The 20,060-nt window shown below is 33.9% G+C and overlaps 1 long non-coding RNA gene across 1 annotated transcript in view; it reads left to right on the plus strand.

Moving 5' to 3' along the window:
* Nucleotides 1-12,008: 12,008 nt before the first annotated feature.
* The window catches only part of LOC127180645 (uncharacterized), a 120,289-nt gene continuing 112,237 nt past the window's right edge, over nt 12,009-20,060 (plus strand). The window contains exon 1 of the long non-coding RNA XR_007829678.1: nt 12,009-12,089. This is a non-coding gene — a long non-coding RNA (uncharacterized LOC127180645). The remainder of the gene's footprint in view (nt 12,090-20,060) is intronic.

Raw genomic sequence — 20,060 nt, forward strand, 5'->3', positions numbered from 1 at the left:
GAAATCATTCTATGCGTCATCCTTTTTTTCATAAGAACAGCATTTATAAGTGTTTTGTAACATTATAAATGTCTTCGCTGTCACTTTTGATCAATGCATTCTTTTTGAATAGAAGTATTAATTTCTTTCAAAAACATAAAATCTTACTGGCCTCAAACTTTTGAACCGTAGCGTATTTGCATTCAGAATAAATATTTTTCACAAAAGTATTCTCCTTTTGTGTTCAACAGAATAAATAACACCACATGGGTTTGATTGACTTGAGGGTGAACAAAAATGACAGAATCTTTATTTTCAGGTGAACTATTCCTTTAATTGGAATTTTTCTCTTTAGTGATCAATAAAGTACATCTTTCTTTTCATCTGTGGCTTTTCTGTCACAGCGATGAAAAGAATAGACGGATATTAGCTATATGTTTCTGCAGAGCAAAGCTTTCCGGTTCACTCTCTATGGGAGGTGAATGGCACACTTGTGTGGTATTGAAAGTTACGCAAGCAATAAGACTTTCAAAATGTTGGGAAAGGCTCAATTTTATGCAAATGAGAGGTGAAAAATGCTAGGTTGAGCCAGTCACTGTCTGTCTTAAATTATGCTGGAGATTTTATGGTGCATTCGGTTTTAAATCACATACATATTGAGGCTTTCATTATGCCTGGGTTAACAAAAGTATGGTAAATTGACATTGTATGCTTTGGGGATTCAGAACTGAAAAGATATGAACCATAGCAGACAACAGCAGTGTTTTGCAGATTCCAGATTGTTATTTAAAAGATTGAAGTGGCTTACTTGGTTACTAGTCATTTACCAGATGCTTTTCATGTGAGGCAGCTCACAGTTCACTAATTGTAGGGCCGGTCCCTCTGGGCCAACCTGAGGTTAAGTACTTTCCTCAAAGGCACTATGATTGTGATCTCAGCAACTTTGTAATTCTGGCTCACCTTACTGGAATTAAACAGACAACCTTTGTGTTAGCAGCTCAGATCGCTCACTATTAAGCTGCCACATATATTCATGGAGGCTGGAAATAAACACCTCCTGCATAATTGGCTTGCCCTTTTAATTCGCCACAGCGATTATTCAAAAATGTCTGACTTGAATTCAGGGTTTGTCATTTGGTGTGGTATAAATATTGCATGAAGAAAATATCTCAAGGTACTGTTCAAATTAAAGGTTACCGTGTGCTATGACGGGACGCACTATAGCTGGTTTTGTTTAGGATGGGATTAGAATTACAATGCAGAAAGTTTTTACACCTTGCATGACTTTGCATATTTTTCATAACTTTCGTGAATGTTGAAATCTTCTTTAAAGAAAAAAAAACAAAAAAACATCACATTGCTTTTTTTTAATGCCCAGCATGAATGCAAGGAAATGCCAGGAGATAAATAAATAAATAAATACAAATATTATTCTGTGCATGTCAATATAAAATAGCAAAACTCAGGTATTCTGTTTGAGAATCTGTACACAGCTGAACAAAAGTTTATGAACAAAAGCTGTGGCCTTGACTGCACTTATTGTGTTCCTCATATAGATCAGCAATAGAGCTCAATGGCTCCATTCTGGAAGTAAAAACGCCATTCAGAATGTCCAAAGCAAAATTGATTTTTAGCATATTGATTTTTAACACATAAACTTTCAAGACAGACCAGCCATAGCTCAGAGGTTGATAAATAGTGATATATGCTCATGCAGATGCTATAAGTCATTTCAACTTTAAGTTTTTATTTCATTTTTGTGCAACAGAGAAAATTTGCAGTGAGTTTTTACACTGCCAAGGCAAATGTCTGGCTGGTTAGCATGACTCACTTAGCCCTTGTTAGCTCACAATTTGTTGTGTTTGCTGAAAAATTAAAACCCTCAGACCATCCAAGTTAATGGATGAGTTTGTTTCCTCATCAGATTTGGAGAAACGCAGCATTGCATCACTTGCTCACCAATGGACCCAGTGAATGGGTGCCGTCAGAAAAAAAGCTGATAAAAACATTACAATAATCCACAAGTAATTCACATCACTTCAGTCCATTAGAATATTATAAAGTGATGCCGTCTTTTTTGGCCAAAACACTATAATAAAAGTCCATAATCTGTAATATTGCATTCTCCAGTGAAAAAGTCATGTCTGAATCAGTTCACAACAAATATGTAGGTGGATTTTGATGTGAGAGGACAACAGGAGATGGACTTTATCACTGGAGGAAGCACTATTATGCGTTATTATGGATTACCATTTTGTTTTTTTTTTGTATGTAAAGTTGAATGCTGTGATTGATGGACTGGAGTGGTGTGGATTGCTTGTGGATTATTGTGATGTTTTTATCAGCTGTTTGGACTCTCATTCTGACGGCACCCATTCACTGCATAGGGGTGAGCAAGTGATGCAGCGCTAAATTTCCCTTAATCTGTTCCCATGAAGAAACTAATTCATCTACATCTTGGATGGCCTGAGGGTATGTAAATTTCAAGCAAATTTAAACTTTTTGGTGAACTGTTCCTTTAAATTTGACCTTTTTCAAACTCGGGGCACCATTTAAGTCCATTATATGGAGAAAAATGCTGAAATGTTTTCCTAAAAAACATAATTTCTTTTTGACTGAAGAAAGAAAGACATGAACATCTTGGAGACAAGGGGGTGAGTACATTATCTGTAAATTTTTGTTCTGGAAGTGGACTTCTCCTTTAAGAGAAAGCACCTCCACAGTGCATTCTCAACATAAGAGAAAGACACAGTCATTTCTGCTTGCTGCAATAAATTGCTATTTTTCTGCACTAAAGTTAATTTTGCCAAGATATTTTCAGAGATGATAGACAAGATGTTATAGAATATTTCATGAAAACCTAATTTTCACAAAAAATTGACATTTAACCTGTTTTTCGAATTTCCTGAAAACGTACCAGCACAACATCAGACGGGTTTTCCCAGATCGCATCACAAATTTCCTGATAATTTACTCCACCCCGTGTCATCCAAGATGTTCTTTCTTTCTTCAGTCGAAAAGAAATTAGTTTTTTTTTAACCACAAATGCTCGTCTTGTACTAGCTCAACTTCATACGTAATCATGTTGAACGGTCGTGCACCGTTAGTTCTTCATCTGTGTACTCTGGTTCAAAAAGGTAGGGTAGGGCGAAAAACTCATTTACCCCTCCTACTTCAAAATCGTCTGACATTGTTTTTTTTTACCTTTTTTTTGTAAAAGGCGTTTGACTTTCTTTGCACGTTCGCCTTGTAAACACTGTGTTGGTACTAACGTGACTTTGTAATGTGTAATGTCAAACTAGTGCAAGACAAACATTTGTGGTTAAAGAGTATATAAATTTATTTTCTTTTTTTAGAAAATGACTCATTGTTTTGCTAGATAAGACCCTTATTCCTCCGCTGGGATCGTGTAGAGCCCTTTGAAGCTGCAATTTGGACCGTCAATACACTGATCCCCATTGAAGTCCACTATATGGAGAAAAATCCTGGAATGTTTTCCTCAAAAACCTTAATTTCTTTTCGACAGAAGAAAGGCAGACGTGAACATCTTGGATGACATGGGGTGAGTAAGTTATCAGGAAATTTTTATTCTGGAAGTGAACTAATCCTTTAAACGTGATTGTGAATTGGGACTTCAGTCGCTTGATTGAGAGCTGTGCAATCTGACCCTTTTCTGCCTTATACATTTTTTTTGTACTGTAATGCTGCAGAAAAAGTGAGCGCTCTCTGTTGAGCTTTATAAACTGTGCAGTCTGAACCCAATTTGGTCATTTGATCTTTTGCGACTAACTCTGAACGCATGGTCAGTCCTACTATCAAAGACTTGCGTTTTTAATTCCCGGGTCCCGTCAGAGAGCTTCCACCCACTCAGAAACACTGCTAATGTGTCAAATTAGCTTCTGTAGCATGAACTCTTTTGAAAACAGCACTTGGCTAGACTGACATTTCCAGTAAATATCATCCGGCTGACATTACAAATTCATGAAACTGCTTTTCAAATCTGCTACGGAATATAACTACACACTATCCAAATGCACTACTCTTGTTCTGATTTCATTTACCTGCTCTATTATTAATCTTAATTGCCCGACTGGCCTCTTAAGTATTTAGCACTCAACACCTGATTTGAATAATTTACAGAACACAAGTCATAACCGGAGAGCACCAGCTAAGATGTAGGTATGTAAAGACTTTTAACCTTTAACAGCGAGGGCCTGGAGAACAGATTGGTTATTACTTTTTCAGCTTGTACATACAAGGACGTTACAATAAATAAGGAAAGAAAAGGAAGAGTCAAATATGTATGGGAAAAATATGTATGGAAAATCCATTTGAAACCTTAAAATAATCCTCATGACAAAATCTTATATTAACTCTTGTTCAACTTTGGGGTTAGTAGGATTTTTATTTTTTTATTTTTAATTGATCTTATTCAGCAAGGATGCATTATGCATTTGTAATGTTACAAAAGATTTATATTTCAAATGTTTTATTTTAAACAACATATTAGAATGATTTCTGAAGGATCATGTGACACTGAGGACTGAAGTAATGATGCTAAAAATTTAGCTTTGCATCACAGAAATAAATTACATTTAGATATTATCAAAATATATAAATGTATTAATCAAAATATATTCAAATTCCTTAAAATGTCACAATTACTACTGTTTTTACTGTTTTTTTCCAAATAAATGCATCATTGGTGAGCAAAAGAATCATCTTTCAAAAACATCTAAAACCCTAAACTTGTGAATAATAGTACGTATTATTATAAAATGTATATGTGGAAAAAATGACATATTTTTTGCAAAGAGTGCTCCATTAACCAATGTATTATAATAAAATATAAAATATTTGTATACATTTTTAAAAAGAGTTTGTATAACAAATATTTGTATAAATTTTGTATATTTTTCAAAAAGTATTTAATTAATTTATTTATTTGTATGTTACTTGGAATATCTATATCTATATATATATATATATATATATATATGTATATCTGAATACACAGCTAATTCTTAAGTAAAATAGTAACTGACAGGTTTTTACTGATAGATTTTTTTATTATTATTTTAATTTTTTATTTAATTTATTTTAATTCATTTTAATTCCTTATTTACTTGCAAAAAATATATGAAATATTTTTTTAAAAAAATCTGAATACACAGCTAATTTTTAAGCAAAATAGCAATTGACAGGTTTTTTTGATTGATTTTTATTTTTTATTTTGTTTCAATTTATTTTATTTTATTTTATTTTATTTATTGTAATTCCTCATTTACTTGCAAAAATGCAGAAATTTTATTTTTAATTTCTTATTTACTTAATAAATAAGATAAATAAAATATTTTTAAAAAATCTGAATTCACAGCTAATTAATAAGCAAAATTATTAATTTTGCAGCATTCATTTTGCAGCTTGTTCAGGTTAGTAGGCAGTACATCTGTCAATGAAGTTATGAATTATCGTACACATATTAAGAGGTCTTTTATATTTTATTGTTTTATTTAATTGATGGTTTACTTGCAGAAATAAATAAATAATAATTGAAAAAAACAGAATACACAGCTAATTAAGCAAAACAGCATCAATTTTGTAGCTTGTTCAGGTTAGTAGACAGCACATCCGTCAATGCAGTTATGAGTTAGCGTACACATATTAAAAGGTCTTTTTTTTACTACAGTACATGACTTAAACCTGGAACTGAACATCACTCTCAGCATGAGTCCGGCTCACAGGAGGAGGAAATAAGATGTGACACCAATATAACTGACAAAACAGATGCACGCTCCATAATGCACCAGCAGGACACGGAAACTGCCGTTGCTTTTGTTTCCTAAGGCGTTAAGAAAAGCTTTAAATAACTCATTTGGACATATGGACGACATCACTGCTTTACTTGAGATGCTTTATGCATATTCCACATTGCATTACACAGGTGCAGCACAATACGAAATAAATAAAGAAAGCTTCCTCTTGTCACTTATTTTATTTTATTTTTTTTCCCTCTTGTTGTTGTTTCTTTATGTTAGCCAGGCCTGTGTCTCTGCCCACCTGTCTTCTGTGGGCACAGATTGGGGCAGCAGACGTCCATGCGGGTATTTAGATTTGTGCACAAAGCCTGGTGAACAGGAAGTTGGAGGGACTTGCATCAGGGCCCATCTGCTCTCTACAGCTGGCTGCATGACAGCTGGAAATTGATTCTAGTGAGATTGGTACCTGTGTCTCAGACTCAGCACTGCATACAGCCTGACCAGTGCATTAATGCAATTAATTTAGCCGGCAGTCTAAAAGCCAAAGATGGAGAGCGAGAAAGAGAGATGCCAATAAAGTCATGTCATCAACACTATCATACCATCAACAGTAATGCTGATACAGCTCTTTGAGTGGAGAGAGACACAAAGACTATACCTTTTGGCTTTTCTTTTTTTAATAACGTTCATGAATCTTGTTAAAAAAAAAATATATATATATATATATATATATATATATATAATGTATTTTATTGAATTGTATTGTGTTGTATTTTTATAGAATTTGTTCTTTTTTATTTTATTGCCTTTATTATATTTTATTTGACTTTATTGTATTTTATTATATTTTTTTTGTATGAATTTTTATTTTTTTAATGTGTTTTTTAATTATTATTATTATTATTATTATTATTATTATTTTATTTTGTTTTGTTTTATTTTATTTTATTTTGTCTGCCAGACTATAAAGTCCTATATTTTAATGTAGGTTAAAGACTTCTGTTGAAGGCCCTGTTCCTTTTTTTTCATGTTTAATTTATTTTTATATTATTTATATTTGTATTTTATTGTATTGTATTGTGTTGAATTTTTATTGAATTTTCTTTTTCATTTTACTGTCTTTTTTATTATATTTTATTTTACTTTATTGTATTTTATTGTATTTTTTGTATAAAATTTATTTTTTATTATTTTTTTTATTTATTTATTTATTTTTTTTTTTTTTTTGTTTTGTTTTGTCTTATTTTATTTTGTCTGCCAGACTATAAAGTCCTGTATTTTAATGTAGGTTAAAGACTCCTGTTGAAGGTCAGACCTGAGCCCCCTAATATACATACATATAATATATATACTAATAATAATATAATATATAATATATACATATAATAAAAAAAAAAAAATCAGTATATGCCATTTGCTATTTTATGCACTTAATAATAATCACATATTTTAAACATGTAATATTTTATTTTATGTGTCTGTGCATACATGTTTTTTAACAAGCTTGTAACCACATAAATTAGGGATGACTGAAATATATAATTTTTTCACCTTATTACTGTTTGTATCCCTGTTTAGAATCATATGTCGCATTTCCTTATCTGATTTCATGAAGTTCTGAGTTATTGTTTAGAAATTATAGGCTTTTGGATATACTTTTGGCATAAAATCGTGAGTTTTAATCTATGCTATAGGCCTAAAATACCTCAGCGATGCTGCAAATCAACTCCAATATTATGCTGGCGCTTTTTTAGTTGGCCAAACACCACGTTTTCTAGACCAAATCTACGAATTACTTTTCATTTGTTCACATTACTGTCTGCACTACTGTGCTTTCACGGCTCATGCACTGCACTGGCTAAACAAATGTGCCGTTTTGTCATGCCAATAAGGCAGAGTAAATGAAGTACACTTGAGAGAGACTAAAATGTATTCTCTCTTCCTGTTCCTCCCAGACATGAGCACATCCTCTCAGACTGAGCTGCTCTGATTCAAGCAGAGAGATGGTACAGGATTGATTAGACTCCAGAGAGAGAGAGAGAGAGAGAGAGAGAGCGAGCGAGGTTTGATGTGTGAGGATGTGAGTGAGGCTCTCAGCAGGCCGGGGACGAGCTGAGTGCTGACAGTCAGGAGTCTGCAGGCGGACGGATGCTGAATCAGCTCTCCTCACCTGACCACAGAGACACTGAGTCTGACACCGCCAGCCAACGGCCCATAAAGACGTGCAGTGTGTTCACAAACAACATTACAATAGGACTTTAGCTGAACAATGGGCTGCGGAAGAACCAAAAGAGGAACACCTGAGTACTCGGAAATGACAGCAATGATCGATCGTGAGAAATGCAACTTGATTTCACCCTTGAGCATTATAGATGCAATAAAAAAAGTCATTAGCATTGACAAAATAAATAATTCAATAAATGTAACTTACTGCACTCTAAAAAAACAACCCAACTTGGGTTATTTGCAACCCTGGGTGAATATTGGACAGAACACATGCTGTGTTATTTTGACCCAGCTGGTTGGGTTAAATATTTTTGCTAGGTTATTTTATTTAAGTCAACTGTTGTTTAAAAAATTATTATATTGCTGGCTTAAAATGGACTGGAACTTAAAGGAGAAGTCCACTTCCAGAACAAAAATTGACAGATAATGTACTCATCCCTTGTCATCCAAGATGTTCATGTCTTTTTTTCTTCAGCGTAAAGAAATTTTGTTTTTTGAGTTAAACATTTCAGCATTTTTCTCCATATAATGGACTGATATGGTGCCCCGATTTTGAACTTCCAAAATGCAGTTTAAATGTGGCTTCAAACGATCACAAATGCGGTTGTAAACGATCCCAGCCAAAGAAGAAGGGTCTTATCTAGTGAAACGATCGGTTATTTTCATTAAAAAAAAGCAATTTAAATACTTTTTATTCTCAAACACTCATCTTGTCTTGCTCTCCCTGAACTCTGTGTATTCTGGCTCAAGACAGTTAGGGTATGTTGAAAAAATCCACTCGTATTGTCTCCCTCAACTTCAAAAATAATTTCAAAATCATCCTACATCACTGCAGAAGTACTGACCCCGTCTTTGCAAAGTGAACATACAAAGAAGATCAAACACCCTTAAGAAAAAAGGTAAAACAGCGATATAAGACGACTTTAAAGTTGAGGGAGAACATGAGCTGGGATTTTTTTTTAGACATACCCTAACTGTCATTAACTGGAAAAAAAAAAAAAAACAGTTCAGGCAGAGCAAAACGAGACGAGCGTTTGACATTAAGAAGTATATAAATTGTATTATTATTATTTTTTTTTTTTTTAAATAACTGATCGTTACACTAGATAAGACCCTTCTTTCTCGGCTGGAATCGTTTACAACCACATTTGGGATCGTTTGAAAAACAAAAAAACATAATTTTTTTATGAAGAAAGACATGAACATCTTGGATGACAAGGGATGAGTACATTATCTGTCAATTTTTGTTCTGGAAGTGGACTTCTCCTTTAAGTCATTTCATTTAATTTTTGACTGTACTGAACCATAAAAATACAAAATGTTTGCAGATATTTATGAAAGTTCTCATTTTATCCAAAAAGCAATGGCAGTTATTTTACTTTGAAATGTGTCTTTGATGTTGGAATGTCTGTTTTTGTTTTAGTCTGTGACTCCGCCCACTAGTAGTTTGACTCCACGGGTTGCCAGTTGGCAGAAAATACAGCGTACTGCAGCCATGGAAGCCAGCAAACAAACTGTGTTAGAAATCACAGATCTACCAGACCTAAAAAGCTTCAGCATCCACATAAAAAACTCTATGACCAGAGGTAAATTAAAAGGATAGATCAACTTAGTGTAAAAATCGTCACTGTCTTCAATATGGCAACCCTTGTGAGTATCGCGTCTATTTCAGTCATGCAAGTACAGCTGCTGTCTCTTTGTAAGAGGAAACAAAAAAATATCCATAGCTGTTCACCAAGCTTCCGGTTATATTTCATATTTGAAATCACCCATTAAATATGACAACAACTGTGAACACAAAACTGAAAACTGGGCATTGAATACATGCGTTTTGAGTCGGACAAAACGCACAGTATGAACGTGTAAACAGGTGTAAATTTTGAAAACGCAAGATTTTGACGTGCCTTTATCATAACAAAACTGGGCATCGAATCACAGTCTTTTCACCTGTTTGGACACTTCAAACAGACATTTCTGTAGCAAGAAGGTGGGACTGTATAATGCGTGTTGCACTTTCTCCTATTCATAAATAATATGACTGCACCATCTTTAAAGTCTTTGGCAATACCAAATATTACACAGCCTTTTATTATCTGTTAATGCAAATTGGATCATACTTTGATGAAATAAAACCATTTAAAACACTTTGAAACATGGTTTATCAGCGAGGAGTAATTCTTTATTGAATAAATCTTTCCGCTTTACTGAAGCAAAAGATAAAAAGCTCCCCAATAGCCTAATGTTTTATCATTTAAGGCAAGACTAGAACCATTATTTTTCAGGTAGTGGTCAATTTTGAGATTTTGGGCTATTTGGCTTCTATATCATTTCTTCTTTCAGAATAGTGGAAAGAAAATGTCTTTTATTACACTTGATCTCATGCACTAAGGCAGAAATCTCCATCCAAAACATTTTATTCCTTAAAATATGATTGATTGGTTTTCTGGCAATTGATAGTATGATTTCTTAAATAATATTAAATAGAACTATTCAAAATCCTCTTTGTAAAAAACTTTAATATGTCAACGAAATGTAAAAATAATTTTAAACCTGCCTTTGTCCTTTGTCCTTTTTTCTTTCTGTTCTGGAAATGCATGCAAATTAGGACACATTTTAACCAGATAATGCCTCATTTGCATATTTAAACATGACATTTCAAACTCGCAATGCAAAACAATTGTCTTAATGTACTGATTAATCAACTGGGGAAAGTATGGTAATATCTATTAGTTAAAAGTTTAACCTTTCTCACCTGCCTAAAAGAGAGATAGACACAGAAAAAAAAACACTAATTTTGACAAGTCACCATCTTTAATTCCACAACCAGAAACGACCATGGACACAGTAAGCAGGGAAAAAAAAAAAAAAACAATGAATAACGAGGCTCGATAAACCCTCCTTTTATGTCGTTGTATTTGTTCACGGTCGTGAGATGCTTGTTAAAATCTTAACAGCATCATCAGGATCCAGGAGTCTGAAAGAAGAATGAGAGCCTAGAAGCAGAACGTGTGTAATCAGGGTTCTGGTGGCACGAGGGGCCCGAGGGGCCCGGACTCAATCAGGACTGAGCCTGATGGACTATCGAGAGGACACAGTGAGCAATCTCATCTTGTCATCTACTGAAGAGTGAAGACACCTTCTCTGGACTGCACAAGAACACACTGTAAACTCTCTGTAACATGCACACACACACTTATACACTAGAGATCATATACTTTTGTTGATTCAATTGCTATTTTTATATTTTTTTATAATTATAATTATTTTATTATTTTTATAATTGGAATCGGTTTGATTTGGACTGATTGTTTTCATATTTTTTAATGTACTAAAGAAATATACTAGGGCCGTCAAATGATGAATTGCGATTAATCGCATACAAAATAAAAGTTTGAGTTTGCCTAATATATGTGTGTGTACTGTGTGTAATTATTATGTATATGTTTAAGAAATATTTAGAAGTAAATATATTTATTATAATTTTTATATAATTTATATTTTATATAAATACAAATATTTTGCACATAAATAACATATTTTTTATATATTTCTAAAAATATATATATTAATTTGTGTGTATTTATATATACATAATAATTGCACACACATATATTAGGCAAACTCAAACCTTTATTTAGTATGCGATTAATCACGATTAATCGTTTGACAGCCCTAAAATATACATGTTTTTACTTACAACTTTACATGTAATAATATAGAAAAGCAAAACAACTTAATTAATAAATAAAAACAAACAAATAATTTAATTAATAAATAAAAAATAATAAGTAGTGCACTATAAATTGTCATTCTATTTTTTAATCTATTTTATTCTACGTTTTTTTTTTTTTTTTTTTTTTTTTTTTTTTTTTAATCATTGGCATTATCGGCCTGAATTATAAACTATATAAAATGTTTACCACACACAGAAAATAAAATAAAATCAAAATAGTGCACTGTATCACTGTATTAGGTTTTTAAGTGTAAAGGTTTTGAAGTGTCAGGTTCATGTCTTTTATTTTGAAATTTATTTTGGAGTATCACCTTGTCTTGTGAGATCTCATTTCATGGATTTTATTCATTGGATTCAATGAAAAATGCTTCCCTCTTGTCCACTATATGGAGGTAAGAAGTCAAGTCTGAATGCATTGTGTGCGTCACATCCTATCCACTAACTAATGCCCTTTCCCTGACGTCTTTAGGTGCATCTTGTTGTCAGGTGATCTTGTTGCAGTGTTTACTCTTGTGTATTTACATCGTGCATGTTTGCCTTTGTGTTTATCATGTACTTTCCAGCCCAGCGTTGTTGTTTAAAGTCACAGTGAAGTCGCTATCTAGAGTTCTTATAGTCAGGCCTCGACTATCTGCTCAAGTCCTGCTTTGTTTTGTATGTGATTGGAAGAGAAGCCAGAGGGAGACTGAGAAAATGACAGAGATAAATTGAATGTATAGAGGCGAAGGAATACTAAAAGAGATTCTGACAGAGAGCGATAGAGATTTGGGGAGCCACAGTTTCTTATCAGTAAAGGTCACTCGAGCAATTACTCGACATATTGATGAACGCACCCTATCAGAAGGCATGTGTTCTGCGGACTGAAGGTCTGTTGTTATTTTTCATGGGAATACATGCCTGGAAGTCTTGCTCTGTGTCTTTTTTTGAAGCATATGGCGAATTCAAGGTCTTTCAGGTGTTTACTGTAATAATTGGAGCTCGTTTTCATGGCCTACTTGTAAAGTGAATTCACTGGGGTCAGACAGAGGACGAACTCAAGCTGCAAGTATTGATCACGCTGGTGTTAAAATGTTAATCGGAGAAACAGCAATTACATATTGAAGGCCGATTATAGGGCAAAACTGCATGTAAACTTAATACTAGTGGTGCTGAAGTTCTGCCTGTAAAGACGATAGATAGACCTTTATTATATTAAATGAATAAATACTTTTTAACATTTTGCACTAGAAAAAGTGCATTGGACTTTTTTTTAATTTAATTTCTAACATTTTTTTTTATTATTATTTATTATTTTATTTATTTTATTTATTAATTTGATTTAAAAAAATTTTAAAAAACCATTTTAAAGTTACGTTTTTAGTCTAAACCAAACACTTGTTAGCTGGTTTCCTTGTTAGACCTTGCTACTAAATAAAAAAAAAAAGGCTTTGAGCATAAAAACAGTAAGCTTTAATTTGTTGTTGTTGTTCCAAAAAAATATTTAAAAGTTTTCTGTTTAATTTAATTCCATTTTTGTTTTGTTTTTTTCTGAGCAAAAAATAAATATCATACATTTTTCCCTAATTTACAGAAGACACTAAAATGTCATTCAGTGTAACAATCTTGTCAGGCATACTTACAACAAAAATCAATTTATGACATATTAAAAGACTAGGGCTGTCAAACGATTAATCGCGATTAATCGCATACAAAATAAAAGTTTGAGTTTGTCTAATATATGTGTGTGTACTGTGTGGAATTATTATGTTTATATAAATACACACAAACTAATGTGTATATTTAAGAGAAATATGTTTTTATGTACAAAATATTTTTATTTATAGATAATATAAATTATATAAAAATTATAATAAATACATATACTTGTAAATATTTCTTAAATATATACATGAATGTGTTTGTATTTATATATACATAATAATTACACACAGTACACACACATAAATTAGGCAAACTCAAACTTTTATTTTGTATGCGATTAATCATGATTAATCATTTGACAGCCCTATAAAAGACAAATTATTTTTAACCCGAAATACAAATTAGTGAAATTTCTGCATTTAGCACATTTGTCAGTATGATTTTTTTACTCATTTAAAACTCATTTAAAACACAATAAAAAAAAAAGGTATATATATTTTAATATGTACAGGTCAGAACAAGCATGTTGTTTGAATTTTTACATAAATATTGTGTTACGCTGAATTACAATGTTACATTATTTCAACCAAAATTTTGACATTTTATTCTCCTAAGTCTTATTTGAAACCTTAAAAGCAGACACTTTACTTACATTGAATGTGCTTTCTATGGACATAAAATCACGTTTGTAAATTTCTTTTGATGTGGACATCTTAACTTAAATATTTTATTATGATTTATTGGTTATTAAAGGTTATTAATTTTGCCTCTATCTACATTAAAGTTTAGGGTGTTTAATGTTTTAAAAAGAAGTCTCTTATACTCACCAAGGCTGCATTATTTGATAAAAAAAAAAATAAAAAAATACAGTAAAATCAGTATACATATTAGTAAATTTTATTATTAATTTAAAAAACTCTTTTCTTTTCGAATATATTTTAAAATTTAAGTTATTCCTGTGAACAAAGCTGAATTTTTAGCATCATTACTCCAGTTTTTAGTGTCACATGATCCTTCAGAAATCATTTTAATATGCTGCTCTAATATTTGCTGCTCAAGAAACATTTCATATTTTTATCCATGTTGAAAACAGTTGTGCTGCTTCTTATTTAATTTAAATTTATTTTATTTTATTTTATTTTATTTTATTTTATTTTTTTATTTTGTTTTGTTTTGTTTTGTTTTGTTTTGTTTTGTTTTGTTTTGATTTGTTTTGTTTTGTTTTATTTTATTCGGACTAGATTTTTTTGTAACAAGTCTTTTTTAATTAAATTAATGCAACTTTTCTGAATAAAAGTGTTTTTTTCTTTACGCTTTAACTTCTTACTGACCTCAAACTTTTGAATGGCAGTGTATGTACGTACACACATTTGTTGTGTAACAGTGTACTCTCTTTCTCTTTCTAGCTGTAAAACTTGTAAGAATCCGATCGTTCACCCTGAAAGTCTTTTAGAGTTCACTTCTGAACTTTCTCATTTAGCAGATCGATCAGTCGCTGAGGACTCAGTCCGGCAGTAATGAATACCCACTGCTTATTTCTCTTTCTCTCGCCGCTGATTTCAGCGTCCTGCTGAGAAACACTTGCCTAGCTGGAAAGATGAACACACACCCACACACACACACACGCGATTTACAAATATGCAGTTCAGTAGATTAATATTTTAGCATGCACTATGGTTTTACGTGGCCATCATTTGCTGCATACCCTGGTAAGAATCATGTATCTCAAATTGCCTTATTGTTATTTTTATTAAGTACACTTAGCATGTATGTTAATGTAGATGTCATCCAAATCATCAGATATAACTCCAGTTTGGATTTCATGCTATTTAAAACTTTAAAACTCGATTTTATTTTTGAAAGGCATGTCAATCAAGAGAGTCTTTAGGATCTTTTTTTTCCCCCTCATGGTTTCCCTGGCAACACAGAGTTTCTAACCGAGAGCTTGAGTTTTTTCCTCATTTCCTCACATCTTTTTTCTCAATGGTAATCTGTCAGGTGAAAGATGCAGATTTTCTGACAGGCAGATGCCCCGGGAGGAGGCCACAGGAATGAATGAGGGGAAATTGATTTGTTCAGACGGCCCGTGAGGCAGAGCGGGTAGAAGGATCTGTACTCGCTTACACTGATTGATTTCTAGGGAGATGACCAGGTCCTGTTCCCCTCCTCACCTGATGGCCCGAGTGAGAGGATAACAAAACGTCCCTCAATCTATTTCGCCCCCCTTCTGATAAATTGAATTGTTACGCATGAATAATCTTTCCGGTACATGGAGCCGAGTTACTCTCAGTGCATTAAAGACCAGAAGCCTTGCCACATTCTCCGTGAGTGATGGAATAAAAATCCCCATCTTCATTTTTATTTGCATGAGGCTTTACAAACATGAGCACATGATGCAATCTTCAATAAATCTGGAGAAAAATACAAATGAACATGTTAGAAAAATAGACAGCGTCATAAAGTTTGCAAATTCCTGATTTCTTTCAAGACAACGTGAAATTGATTTTTATGCATGAAAATACTTTCTTGTGTGTGCATATATATAAACGTCCCAGGCCGTATTGGGCGCGCTTCATCAGTGTGCATTATTCTAAAGAAAAATATGTTTGTTTTGATCATATTTCATCAAAATGTAGTACGTTTGGGCTCTGAAATTACTTTTCTTTCCTGCTGACATATCCAAGACCATGCAGCTGTGGAATAGTAATATGATAGTCTAACTTTTCAGGATCCAATCGAGTCGCGCCCTGCGTTGTTTCACTGCTGAGTTTCCTGATTAATTCGGAAATAAGGCACATCATGAAAGTTGAAGGTGAAATGTATCATTTTACACTGCCGTTGGTCGAACAAACAGATCCTGCCTTAATTCATCGCATCCTGTTTCATGTTGTTTGAAGTGACTGGTTTTTCATTTACTGACATTGAGTCTGCAGATAGATAGATAGATAGATAGATAGGTATATTATAGCACAGCCTTGTATCTTAGTGTATGCTAAATAAATAAAAGATGTATAGATGGATGGATGAATGGATAGATAATGAAATTTAAAAAATTTTCAGATCCACTGAATCAAGATACTCAATGAAATAAGTGTAGTGACGTGTTAAATATAGGGTAAATGTGAAAACATTTATTAGAATTGCATATAATTTAACAAATTAATGTGTTAATATAGTATGGCTATATGCAATGAAATAACATTCATGCTTAGCATTAACATAATATGTGACCCTGGACCACAAAACCAGTAATAAGGGTCCATTTTTTGAAACTGAGATTTATACATCATCTGAAACCTAGAATAAATAAGGTTGGATAGGACAATAATGGCTGAGATACAACTATTTGAAAATCTGGAATCTGAGGGTGCAAAAAAAGTTGGCCTTTAAAGTTGTCCAAATTAAGTTCTTAGCAATGCATATTACTAATCAAAAATTAAGTTTTGATATATTTATTGTAAGAAGGCCACAAAATATCTTAATGGAACATGATCTTTAGGTAATATCCTAGTGATTTTTAAATCATTAATAGAAAATAGAACATTTTGACCCATACAATGTATTTTTGTCTATTTCTACAAATATACCCATGATACTTAAGACCAGGGCCACATATATAGGGACTTAAACTGTTTACTTGAAAGATTTTTTGTTATACTGGTTGAAAGCCTCTTCAAATCCCGATAACAATTAATAATTAAATAAATAAAGTGGTCTAAATTTAAAAATATAAAAATATATCTTGTACGGACGGTTTAGGACAGAATGTCGGTCCGAATGCAATGATACACTGTTCTACCTGCCTGTCAACTAACGTATTTGCATACCTCTGTGCAGCCAGCCAATAGCGAGAGTTTAGGGCGGGGCTACTCTAGCAAGCTGAGCCAGAGAATGTTTAGCCGGTGAGCAAAAACAAATTCAGATTCTGTTACGGAAATGTTAGCCAAAATGGGAAGAACCTTGCCAAAAAATACGCAGAGGCAGACCTCAGGGCAAAACATAGTCTATAGTCTACATTGTTCGTTTTTACAAGAATGTTTTGACGCAATGTTTGGATTTCAGTCGGTGCGACAAACTTGTTAAAAGTGTTACCAATATGTTGGACTTTTTTATTGTAAGTAGCTTGCTTTTATCTGTTGCCTTCACTTTTATAGAGCTGTTAAAGCTGTGTTCATGATATTTGACGGAGGCACGACGCAAAAACGTTTGAAAATATGTTTTATTTCTGTAGTACCGCTAGCTGACACTAGTAGCGCTGTAACTGCCTATTCTAGCTTTTTAAGATAGATAGATAGGTAGATAGATAGATAGGCAGGCAAACTGTTTGTATGAGGTATTAGTTCATTATGGTTGTATGTTGATATATTATAACAGTATTGTGCTATTAAGAAACATACACATCAAAAGTAGGACAGTACTCTCTGGTGTCTATAAGTGCTAAAGTGCTCTAGAAGGAGATCTTGTTCTCAAGGTGATTAAACAGTTTCCATATAATCCACAATGTCAAATGCAGCTCTCAGGTGTGGGATTGTGGGAACTGAAAGACGATTCCTGCTTTCAGTATCATGAGCTCTGATGAGACTTCTAGTCATTCAAGATAAACACTTAAAGAGCTCTGTTTCTGAAGTTTTGCTTTTCTGTGTCGCATTTGCTATCACTCAAGGTAGAGTGAACATAAACCCATATCTTACTCTATTACTCTTATGGTGAAATGCTTTTATAACAAGGTTAAGTGCACTCTGTGAGTTCATTCGCTGTTAGAGTGGAGCTAAAGCTCGGCCTCACTCCGTTCACATGTCTCTGCAGCAGAGGGTGAGCCGCGGGTTGGCCCGTCGCTCTCTGCAATTTCATAGCGATACCACCGCCAAGCTCGCCTTTTGGATGGCACGGCCCATCGAAGACTTTGCCAAGTCATTTATTAAACATGGCAGGAGCCTATCACTGGCCCACTTTGCTTGCGCTCTCTTCCTGCCATGTGCGGAAAGCTCTGACGCCCCTTCTCCCCGGCTGGGTGAGCAGGCATCCTGTATTCTCAACAAATCCTCTTGCTTTTTCCAAACGCTAATACGCTGAGACTACAAAAGCAAACAAGTGACTTAAATAATTCATTGTGCTTTGCTAGATATACATAAGGGATAAGGTGCCGTCAGCCAGTCATTATTGCAGAATAAACCCAGACAGAGCGATCAGAACCAGACATGAAGCTGATTACACGACTACTTAGCAAATAAATAAATAAATGGATATAAAATATTGATTTAAGTTGAAATTTTTCCATTATATGAGAAGGAAGAGAGTGCACAGGCATTTCTAACTCTGTGTGTATTTACATTTGCGTATATTTATATATATATCAATAATTATTCATATATTAACACATTTAATTGTTTAATTGTTTTTACATTTATACATTTTAAGGATAATATAAGTACATTTATATTTGAGTATGAAAAAATTTAATTTAAATTTAAAAATATGTTAAAAACTACCTCTTCCTCTGAGGTTTTCCATTCATCCTTCCGCCCATCCATCTATCCACCTCCGAAGTTATTATCCTCCATCCATGTCCGAGTTTATCCTTGAGGTTTTCATCCATACATCCATCCGTCTATCTGCCCATAAATGTGCTCATCCATTTACCTATCTTTAAGGTTTTCCATCCTTCTGTCCATCCATCCATCCACCTTTGAGGTTTTCATCCATCCATCCTTGAGGTTCATCCACACATTCATACATCCACCAATCCACCTTTGAGGTTTCTATCCATCCATCCATTCATCCACCTGCCTGTCCATCCATCCATCTGCTCACCCATTTATCCATCCACCAACCTATCCATCCATCAGCCCATCCATCCTCGAGGTTTTTCATCCATCCACCCATTAATACATCCACCCATCCACCTTTGAGGTTTCCATCCATCCGTCCGTTCATCTATCTACCCATCCATCTTTAAGGTTTTCCACTCATCCATCTATCTTTGAGGTTTTCATTAATTTTCATTCACCCATTTATACATCCATCCACCTATTCATACATCCACCCATCGACCTCTGAGGTTGTCCATCCGTCCATCCATCCGCCTGTCCGCCCATCCATTTGCCCACCCATCCATCCACCTTTGAGGTTTTCATCCATCCATCCATACTTGAGGTTTTTCATCCATCCATCCACCCATTCAAACATCCATCTAGCCGCCCACCCACCCATCCTTTAAAGGTTTTCATCCATCTATCATACATCCACTCATACATCCACCCATCCATGTTTGAGGTTTCTTTCCATCCATCCGTCTGTCCGTCTGCCCATCTGTCTATCCATCTACCTTTAAAGGTTTTCATTTATACATCCATCCATCCATCCACCCATTCATCTACCCATCCACCATTTATATATCCATCCATTCACCTCTGAGGTTGTCTGTCCATCCGTCTGCCCATCCATTCGCCCACCCATCCACCTCAGAGGTTTCCAACCACCCATTCGCCCATGCTTCTTCCTATCCATCCGTCCACCCATCTGTCCATCCATCCATCTTTAAGGTTTTCCATCCATTCATCCACCAATCCACCTCTGACGTTTTCATTCAACTATCTTTCCATCCATCCTTGAAGTTTTTCATCCATCCACCCATTCATACATCCACCCATCCACCTCTGATGTTTTTTCATCCCTCCGTCCTCTTTACTCACCTCAGAGGTTTTCCGTAAAGACAGATAAAA

This window comes from Labeo rohita, chromosome 18, assembly GCF_022985175.1.
Source record: "Labeo rohita strain BAU-BD-2019 chromosome 18, IGBB_LRoh.1.0, whole genome shotgun sequence".
NCBI classification, from domain to species: Eukaryota; Metazoa; Chordata; class Actinopteri; order Cypriniformes; family Cyprinidae; genus Labeo; species Labeo rohita.